At 52.7% G+C, this 10,751-nt stretch overlaps 1 long non-coding RNA gene across 1 annotated transcript; it reads left to right on the top strand.

Annotated features, from left to right (window-relative positions):
- The first annotated feature begins 3,165 nt into the window (after positions 1-3,165).
- Positions 3,166-5,432, top strand: LOC132656661 (uncharacterized). Its single transcript, XR_009594380.1, has 3 exons — positions 3,166-3,570; positions 3,815-3,923; positions 4,440-5,432. It is a non-coding gene; the product is annotated as an uncharacterized LOC132656661 (long non-coding RNA).
- The last annotated feature ends 5,319 nt before the right edge of the window (positions 5,433-10,751 follow it).

The following is a 10,751-nucleotide window of genomic DNA, read 5'->3' as shown; positions in this document are numbered from 1 at the left end:
CCATCTTATTTGGTGCTGGGGATGGACCCCAGGGTGTCCTGGGTAAGGACGCTGCCGGCTGACCACACCCCAGCCCTGAGCACAGCTGTGTTGCTGCGTTTTCTTTCTTCGCTGCTGTCCTGGGGTTGAGCCTGTGGTCTGAATGTGCCAGGCCAGGCCTGTGCCACAGCTACATCCCTGAGCCCACAGATCTCTGAAGGTTTTTTTGTTGTTTTTTTTTTTTCAAACTACAGATTCTAATTTTTTTCCTTACAGATATTTTTTCACTGTGAAGAAACCAGGCCATTTGCCTTGGATAGCTTCCCACATTTTTATTCTGCTCATGGTATTGTGCTGTTCTGATTTCAGGGTTTCTGGTAACCAGCAGTTAGATTTAAAGATTTGATCTAATTCGGTCAGTATTGGAGGCTACTGTAGTATCTAGCAGGTCCTGCATCATCTCTTGTCTCTGTCTGCGTCCTGCCCATCCGAAACTATTTGTAAACATTTAAATTTACCTATATATCTCTAGATGTGGTAACTTAACTGCATGTAGTTAAAACTCTTATCTTTTGATTGATCCATTTGTTGTTTTATTTTTATTATGTTTTTAAAAGATTTCATTTTTATGTGTCTGAGTGTTTTCCTAGATGCCACACGCATGCCTGGCATCTGCAGAGAAGATGGTGGCAGAGTCCCTGGAGATGGAGTGGCAGACAGGTGCATGCCAGCGTGTAGGTGCTGGGGACCAAACCCGGGTGTCTGCGAGAGCAGCAGGGACCCAGGGGTGCACGCCAGCCACTTCTGATGGTTTGTTGTTGATGACAGGTTTCTTGCTGCTGGTGTTGCCCCTGAATCTGCTGTGTAGCTGAGGAAGGCCTTGAACTCCTGATTGTCTTGTCTCTACTTCCTGAGGGCTAGGATTCCTGGCGTGCCCCAGAGCCCTGGCTGGGCATTGCATGGGAGTCTTCGTCCTGTCCAGATGCCCGTGAACTGCTTACATGCACTCCAGTTCTGTCTACAGTTCCTTGCTTTGTGGAAGCGGAAGCTGGAAGACACATCTGGAGGAACACAATTCGTTGGAAGGGTAGGCAGTCCTGGGGGGGGGCTCACACCACGATTCCAGGACCTGGGAGGCCGAGGCAGGAAGGTGGACAAAAGCTGGAGAACAGTTCTCTACAACAGGGAGCTCCCGGGCAGCCAGGTCAGAGAGAGAGACTGTCACGGAGAGGGGGCAGGCAGCCATCGAAGAGGGGGCTCTCAGAAGGGGGGACTCTCAGAAGGGGGGACTCTCAGAAGGGGGGACTCTCAGAAGGGGACTCTCAGAAGGGGGGACTCTCAGAAGGGGGGACTCAGGAGGGGGGACTCAGGAGGGGGGACTCAGAAGGGGGGACTCTCAGAAGGGGGGACTCTCAGAAGGGGGGACTCAGAAGGGGGGACTCTCAGAAGGGGGGACTCAGAAGGGGAGACTCTCAGAAGGGGGGACTCTCAGAAGGGGGTTCTCAGAAGGGGGGACTCTCAGAAGGGGGGACTCTCAGAAGGGGGTTCTCAGAAGGGGGGACTCTCAGAAGGGGGGACTCTCAGAAGGGGGTTCTCAGAAGGGGGGACTCTCAGAAGGGGGGACTCAGAAGGGGGGACTCTCAGAAGGGGGGACTCTCAGAAGGGGGGACTCAGAAGGGGGGACTCTCAGAAGGGGGGACTCAGAAGGGGAGACTCTCAGAAGGGGGGGACTCTCAGAAGGGGGTTCTCAGAAGGGGGGACTCTCAGAAGGGGGGACTCTCAGAAGGGGGTTCTCAGAAGGGGGGACTCTCAGAAGGGGGGACTCTCAGAAGGGGGTTCTCAGAAGGGGGGACTCTCAGAAGGGGGGACTCTCAGAAGGGGGGACTCTCAGAAGGGGGTTCTCAGAAGGGGGGACTCTCAGAAGGGGGGACTCTCAGAAGGGGGGACTCTCAGAAGGGGGGACTCAGAAGGGGGGACTCTCAGAAGGGGGTTCTCAGAAGGGGGGACTCTCAGAAGGGGGGACTCTCAGAAGGGGGGACTCTCAGAAGGGGGGACTCAGAAGGGGGGACTCTCAGAAGGGGGTTCTCAGAAGGGGGGACTCTCAGAAGGGGGGACTCTCAGAAGGGGGTTCTCAGAAGGGGGGACTCTCAGAAGGGGGTTCTCAGAAGGGGGGACTCTCAGAAGGGGGGACTCAGAAGGGGGGACTCTCAGAAGGGGGGACTCTCAGAAGGGGGTTCTCAGAAGGGGGGACTCTCAGAAGGGGGTTCTCAGAAGGGGGACTCTCAGAGGGGAGCTCAAAGACTGGAAATGAAGCCCGTGGCCACTGCAGGAGGCTGGGCAGGCCTTCACCAAAGGCAGATGGGCAAGTCCCGGGACCCACAGCAACGCGGTGCCTCAGTGATTCCTCAGCAGCAGTTCTAGCTCCTAGCGGGCAGCTGGGTGTGTCCTGGAGGGAACACACTGGGCAAGGCCACAGTGCACAGCTCTCCTCGGAGAGCCAGGCTGAGGCCAGAGACTCGCCTCAGGAACCCCAGCGCATGGCTGGCCAGCCCCGGTGTTGAGTGTGGTTCTGCTCTGTGTCTTAGGGTGCTTCGGCCTCCCCAAGAAGCTTCCAGGCCTGGAGACACTGCCCCTCCCTGAGATGCCCCTCCTGGAGCGGACAGCTTCCCCGAGGTGTGCAGAGGACCTTCTTCAGCTCTGTGGCCAGGCCCAGGAGTCGGCATATTGTCCAACAGCCTAGCCAGGAGCAGAGCACACGAGAACATTTACAGGCACTCATGGGCTTTCAGAACTATGCCACGACCCCGACTGGGACTCTGGCCACCATGCCCACAACCCTGACCGCATCTTCACAAACCCCAAAAGCTGAAGTGAATCTTTCTTCCCTGAAACAGGGGAGTGCAGCAGTGTGGCCCATGCTACAGGGACCTCAGCCCAAACGCCTGTTGCTGTTCCAGGCCCACAAGGACCAGCCCCTTTCCTAAAACTCCGGCTGTACAAAGGATGGCAGCTCGAACGAGGTGGGGCATGAAGAGCCGGCATCCAAGAATCCCCCGAAAACGTACTTTGGGATGTGCCCACAGAAACAACACCAGATACCCCTTCAGTCCCCAGGGGAGAGACGCTATCTGAGGGCAAGGAAGTACAAAAGAGTCCTGCTGGAGACTCGGGCAGGGAGATGCGCTCGCTGCCAGGAAACGGGTGGGAGGTCTAGGAACTACCCAGAAGGCCCCAATCTGACTCCACGGCAGGCTCCATTTTCAACTTTGCCTAACTAGGCCTGAGTTTCTGTTTTTTGGAACACAGAAAACCAGTTTCAGGAAACCCCTCAGCTGGAAGGAAGGCAGCCAATCGGCTGAAAGGATAACATGGGCTTGAGCTAAGTGCAACGATTCAGCAAACCTTCCCCACAATCTGTCATACTTTCACATCCTTGGAATCCACAGGGCCAGGGTGGGGCTCAGTGACACTGATTCAGTGCTGCTTTGTCTGGCCTGGAACTAACGTGGGCCTGGACCCTGCTCTTGCCTGCCTCCTGGCCACCAACTGTTTGTGCAGACTTGGTGGCTATTGATTCTCCACAGACCACAGGTGGGTACCCAGAGGGCCCAGGCTGGGTGATCGGCCTCCATCCCCAGGAGAGAATTGTATACAGCATACCCAGGGGAGATCACTGCCCGCCCATAGGGTAAGCTCATTCTTTCCCTCTTGCACCAACTGTCTCCATAGCTACCCACGATGCCCACCCACTGCTCTTGGTACTCCTGGGACCCACTGGGAACCAGAGCACTCATGATGCCTACTTCTGATCAGTATGCACACTCCTCTGATGCAGGTGACATGGCCTCGCCGTTAGGAAACAGCTGCTGGGGTCCCCGAGAGTCCTTCCTCCTCGGCGATGGTGAACGGGCTTCGCTGGACTCTGCACATCACACACCCGTTTGGTAAGCTGCTGCTCGGCCGCTAGAGCCTTCCAGAGTTCATAAGCACCTGGTGATTTCCCCCACTGCGCCCGCTCCAGGAGCCCCAGCTTTGCATGAGTCCTGCCACACCTGCTTTCCCGTCTCCTTCATCTGCTTTCCTTTCCCACCCCTCTTGAATGCTTTAGCAGTCCACAACCCCATGCTAATGGAAGCTCCTCTAGAGACAGTCCTGCACAACCAAAACCATGCTTCATCACACAGTGAGCCCAAGAGCCTGAGGTTCTTAATCCACCCAGGTCCCTACCAAATCCACACCTCTCCTCACTCTTCATTGATCACAGCCTCCTGAGTGGCAGCTGGGTAGCACAGGTTAGCCCTCTCACGCCCAGCTCCCTTGCTCTCATTGCCACGGGTTTTCTCAGCCCTCGCTGCTTGATTCTTTCCATGGCCTCTAAGTTTTCAGACCACACGGGGCTTTTTGGCAAAGATCTAAGTTGCTGTAAGGAACAGCAAACTTCTCCATCTCGTCTCCTTCAGGCGGTTCATCCACCAAGCCAGAGGCTGCCGTGGAGGAAGCTACCTTCGTAGTGTCTGTAATTCCTCCCTTGTGCAGGCATGCTCTTCCTTCTGGGCACACAGCTGAACCTCGGCTACATCTGTCCAGTCACCATCGCGGGAGCACAGAGACCTCCGCCACGGGTCTCTCTCCAGCGAGGGGCCGCCCGTGCTGCTTTTAGGAGCTAATAGACTCTCTGGTCCATCAGCCATTCCCACAGGTCCCAGGACTCACTTGGACTGTGTTCTCCATGCCCCTCGGAGGACCGCCACTGAGGGTCCTCTCTCCTCAGACAGCTTGGCCTCAGCGACAATGTGTCTTAGCCCCGTGAAGACAACACAACTGCCGGCTCCCATGCTCCCCTTTGGTTCTGTCTTACTCCTTTTTGGGTGGGAAGTGTCGCATTAGCTCTTCCTGAACGTGAACAGACGTCCGCTCACCCCAGTGAGGCTATCAAAGGCTGGTCCAGGCCTAACACGCCCACATGAACAGCCCTGTCTGTACCTACACAGAGGAGGGAGGTCACGGAGTCTGTGTGATGCTCCTGGCCTGGTCTCCAGTGTCTGTCCCTCTTCTGTGCCTCCTGCTCCCTCCTGCGATCCTCCAGATCACACTTCGCTCCTCACCCTTGAAGGCTCCAATCTGATCACGCTCCTTCGGAGGGGGAGTTGGGATCATCAACAAAGGATCCTCAGGAAGAGAAAGGGACGGCGGGGGAGCACAGTGGATGTGTGTGTGCCTTTCCACAATGTCAGAGTTTATTAAAACACAAGAAATTCACAAGCTACGTGTTGGGGTTTGGATGAGAACTGTCCCCTGGCCCATGTGCTTAAGCACTTCCTCCAGCAGGTGGCACTGTTTGGGGAGGTCGTGACCCTGTAGGAGGCGGGCCTTGCTGGAGGCCTTGCTGGAGCCCTAGCCCCCCTCCATCTCATTCTCTGCTTCCTGGTTACTCTGTGATCCCTCAGCTCCCAGCTCCCACTACTATGGCAGATTCCTTTACTTCAGCCTCTGTTGTTATCTTTACTATCTTAAATGCTTGTCATCCAAATACTCATTCTGGGTGTTTTGTCCGCACACGCAGCTGCACACCAGAAGAGGGTTTCTGATCTCGTAGGACTGCAGCTATGGATAGTTGGGAGCCCTCGGGAACTGAACTCGGGAGCTCTGGAAGAGCATCCAGTGCTCTCAGTGGCTGAGCCATCTCTCCAGGGCTCAATCTCTATTACTGATACAAACCCTCAGATCACACATTACACTTCACAGAATATGTTGCAAAATTGTGTGTGTGTTACAGAACAACTGACCACGGAGTTCAAAGGGACTATTCTAGAAACATGTAGAAAGCTGACACAGAGGCGAGGAAATACCTCTGAGGGGCCAGGCCGGAAGCTCTGTGAGCCACAGGCACAGCCTAACGCTGATCTGAGTATTGAAGGCAGGAGAAGCTGGGCTCAGGAGGGAATCAGAGATGACGCAGCAGAAACAGAAGAGGACAAACAGGAGACATGCAGTGTTGAGGCTGTGTCCAACTCTCTTTTGCTTTGCTGTGTGCCAGGCCCACCAAGATCCCCTCTTAGGGTCCAAGAATTACTGAAGAAAGAACCCAAACTCAAGTAGTAAGCAAAAGCAAGGAGCGTTTGTTCTGCAGAAATTTTCCAGCACGCTGGGGCCACCATGCCTTGGACTGGGGTCCTGAGGTGAGTGTGCAGGCTCACTCTAAAGGCGATTAGGGGGGTTCCAGGAGTGAGCTAACCTTTCATTTCATTGGTTAGCAGTGACTCAGGAGGTGGGGGAGAGGGGGTAGGGTTGGCTAAACATTTAGGAACTTTCCAGAGTCGCTAAGGAAGGCCTTTTCCTCAGGTTTGCTAAGTCATTACACTTAGCTCGAGCCCATGTGTTATCCTTTCAGCTGATTGGCTGCCTTCCTTCCAGCTGAGGGGTTTCCTGAAACTGGTTTTCTATGTTTAAAAAAAAAACAAAAACAAAAACAAAAAAAAAAAACAAAAAACAGAAACTCAGGCCTAGTTAGGCAAAGTTGAAAATGGAGCCTGCTGTGAAGTCAGATTGGGGCCTTCTGGGTAGTTCCTAGACCTCCCACCCGTTTCCTGGCAGCGAGCGCATCTCCCTGCCCGAGTCTCCAGCAGGACTCTTTTGTACTTCCTTGCCCTCAGATAGCGTCTCTCCCCTGGGGACTGAAGAGGTTACCCCTTCTCAGTGGTTTCTGGTGTTGTTCCTGTGGGGCACATCCCAAAGTATTCAAAGTAAACTTGTGAAAAAAAAAAAGTTCATAGCCTGGGGTATCTGTAATCCCAGCACTGGAGAGGCAGAGGCAGGAGGATCTCTGTGAGGCCAGCCTGGTCTATAAAGTGAGTCTAGGCCACAGAGAGAAACTGTGTCTCAAAAAGAAAAAGAACAACAACAACAACAACAGAAAGAGTTTCTTTTGAAGTGAGTACCCGCATTCCACGACCTCAAACGGTGACAAGTGTCCTAAACCGAATAGTAACAAAACAAACACTAAGTCTAGACACTTCAAATATATCCAGGAAGACATCAGGTGGGCGGGACATCAGGAATCCTAGCATGGCCTTTGGGTTGGTGGCCCTCACCGCCTGCACATTCCTGACGGTAGCTGACACACAGAGGATGGCAATGAGCCAAATGCCTGAGACTCCTTGGCTGTGCACAATTCAAACAATTGAATTGTTTGTAACAATTCAAACTGCCCAGGGCCCGGGAGCTGCCGTTAGCCCAGCCCCTGCCCAGCCCCTGCCTAAGGCTCTGTAGGAGCTGCTCTTCCTCCTGCTCACTGCGTACTGAGGGTGACTGACTGCGAGTTCCTGACGCCTCTGCCACCACAGGCAGTTGTGAGCCAGCTAGAGTGGGTGCCCGGAACCACATGGGGGTCCTGGGCAAGAGAGTACACTTGTAGCCTCTAGCCACCTCGCCAGCCTTTCATTCTGCCTTTACCGGGCGAGGCAGCAGAGTCCTGGCCTGGCCGTGTGAGGCGCTGGGGTCTATCCCCAGGATTCCAAACAAGAAACAAAGTATCGCTAGGCTGTAAGTTTTTACTGGTGTTTGCTGCACCCTGAGAGCCGCCACCTGAGGGGACTCCAGCCAGTTTCCTCCAGTGCACGGCTCTGCTCACTTCCAGTCTGTCCCCAGCTGGGCCACTGCTCACAAAATTATAAAAGCTTTAAAAAGCAATAACTTGGCAGATATCAACCCTCTAAACTATTTTGCTATTTCCAGCTACATACCCCAAGTTACTTACCATAATTGTTCCTGTCTGGGCTGCTCTGTTCCATCAGGCCAGCCCTCATGGTCCATACTGCCCCATCACGACTTCCTTCTCTCTTGTTTCTTTTCTGCATCTCTCTCCTGCCTCGTGGTCCCCATCTCACCCCAAGCCTGGGAACCTAAACGCACCTACTTCTCTTCTGCCCAGCTATAGGCTGTCAGCTACTTTATTAACCACTCAGAGACCACAGGCGTGCAAAGTTTACACACATCACTTGGTGTACATGCACTCAACTGGGCAGCAGCCAGATCTTGGGGGGCAGTAATTAGCAGTAGGGTACAGCACCAGACCCCCCCAACAATGTATTTATATTATTACATTTTAGATCATTCAAAAAGGCCTTTTTTTCTAGATGAGATCAAGAAAAAATAATTGTCCCGGGAGACTGAAGTCTTATTCACAAAACCCAGTTTGTGGTGCAGCAGACTGGATCCCGCCTGCACAACACAGGCAGAGCCTGAGCTTGAAGAGTCCCTGTGCGCCGAGCTTTCCATCGGGTGGCTAAGGAGCTCTTCTCAGGGTCACGCGCCACCATGCCTGCCGTATGCAGCGTGCGTGGAGCACAGCGCTTTACACACTCTGGATGTGCACCGTACAACTGAGCTCCGCTCCCACCCTTCCGTTTTTATGTCTGGATTTTAAAAATCAGTTTGAGGTTTTCTTGGAGGGATAATTGCTTCATTGTGTTCCACCATACTTTGTTAAATCTTTCATATCATAGTCTCCATTAAGACAAAAGATAATAATTTGCACTATCAAAATTTCCCCATTAGTCATATGACAAATTTATCTTTCCTCTGAGACCATTTGAAATGCAGACGAAATTGTCCATTTTTCATGATCCCTGAAAGGGTGGTTTTTAGTGGTAACCCTTCCTAGTCTTGTGGATTTCTATGCTTTTGTTTTTTAACCTTTGGAGCCCAGCAACCTCACAGGGTGATGGCCAGGCTGATAACACTTGGCCGAAATTACTCTGCAAATATCTTTTCTGGGTTTTGGTTATAGAATGGATGCTTGCTCTCCACAGCTCTGAGTGGCAGCTCCTTTATTCTGCTGCCCACATTAATCTTTAACAACTATCACTGTGGGTGGGGGGTGTCACTGGAGAGGTAGCTCAATGGTTAAGAGCATTGGCTGCTCTGCCAAAGGGCCTGGGTTCAGTTCCCAGCACCCACTGTAACTCTAGTTCCAGGGAATCACACACACACACACACACACACACACACACACACACACACTCACAGAGTGCCATTGCATATAAAACAGAATAAATATTTAGAAGCTGTAAGACGGCTTTCTGTGACAGTGGCCGAGACAAGCACACTTACAACAGCAGTGAGAGAGGCCACTGAGGACCAACGGCAGTGAGGCGCTGCTGTGAGTGCTGAGGCGCTGCGCCCTGCCTTGATCTTATCTATTAATTTAGACACGCTCTCGTCTGTCATATGGATTCAGACTCGCTGTCTCCAGGGATAGCTGTGGACTTCCGATCCTCCTGCCCTCCCCTCCCAGGTGCTGGGATGATTGGCAGGCACCACACCCAGTTTCACGTGTTGCAAAGGATGGAACCCAGGTCTTCCTGCATGGTGCTACCAGCTGGGCCACACTCCCTTTGCCAGTGGAGAGCTGCTTCTGCCTCTGCATGCTGGAACCTGGTCTGGCTTAGGCTGTGCGTGGCCTGTCCACACTCTGTGAGGCCATGCTCCAGTCTATTTCCTGAGCCAAGGCTTCTCACGGAACTTGGGGCTTGTTATTTTGAGCAGACTGGCTGCATGGCCAGCTGCAGGCATCCTCCTGTCTCTGTTCCTCAGGGTAGGGGTCACAGTCATGAGCTGGCACGTCTGGCTTTTTTTTTTTTTTTTTGCGTGCTGGGATGCAAACTCAGACCCAAATGCTTGTGCAGCGAGGCACACAGTAGCTTTAGGGTTGGAACCTCGAGCCCCGTCCCCAGACCCCACTGGGTGTCCTCCTTCAGGCTCAGAACGAAAGCCAGAGCTCTGCCTGCTAAGCTTGCACGTCCAGCACCGAGCTGGTTGTCAGTGGGCGGCCGCCACAGGGGAACGAGGAGCACGGTAACCTTGGTCCTGCATTGGCAGCAGGCCATCTCTCCAGGTCCCTGCTGCACTCAGCCACAGTGGCCCGGCAGTGGGGAGCATTCCATGCCTGGCTTAAATGTGACACTCTTTTCTGGCTCCCATGTGTCCATGTGTAAGTGTGTGTGCATACAGATAAGTAAAATTAATTTACAAAATAAATAACAACTAAAAAATTAAAAAACAAAGCCAGGCATGGTGGCACATACTTTTAATCCCAGCACTTGGTGGCCGAGGCAGGTGGATCTATATGAGTTCAAGGCCAGCCTGTCTACAAAGCGAGTCCAGGACAGCCAGGACTACACAGAGAAACCCTGTCTCGAAAAACCAAAACCAAAACCAAACCAAATCATACCAAACCAAACCAAATGAAAAACAGAAACAAAAAAACAAACAACAAGGAATTAATTCAATGTGGAAGTTTCATAGATAAATAAAAATGCTAATGTGTTTGGCCATCTATCTCGTTGTGTGTATACTCTGGTTCTATACAGGACACTATAAGCTTATGTAGGTGTCTTTTTATGTAGCCCAGGCTAGCCTGGGACTTACTGTGTAAACTAGGTTAGCCTTCACAATCCTGTTTCAGTCTTTTCTTTCCTTTTCTCTCTTCCTTTCCTTTCCTTCTTTCCTTCTTTCCTTCTTTCCTTCTTCCCTTCCTTCCTTCCTTCCTTCCTTCCTTCCTTCCTTCCTTCCTTCCTTCTTTTCCTCCTTGGATTTCAAACCCTGTAAAATCTGCACCTTCCCCTGATAAGACAGCTCATTCCTTCCCTGACAAGCAGCTTTCCACACACTGAAGAAGCTAGTGCTCCGGCGGAGGCCGCTGTGACTCAGCTCAGCTCTGGCACTGGGTCTCAGGGACATGTCCCTCCCTGGTCCGGGATTACGGAGACAGC

The sequence above is a fragment of the Meriones unguiculatus genome, chromosome 9 (genome assembly GCF_030254825.1).
Source record: "Meriones unguiculatus strain TT.TT164.6M chromosome 9, Bangor_MerUng_6.1, whole genome shotgun sequence".
NCBI lineage: Eukaryota > Metazoa > Chordata > Mammalia > Rodentia > Muridae > Meriones > Meriones unguiculatus.
This window is presented reverse-complemented; position numbering and strand designations above follow the sequence as displayed.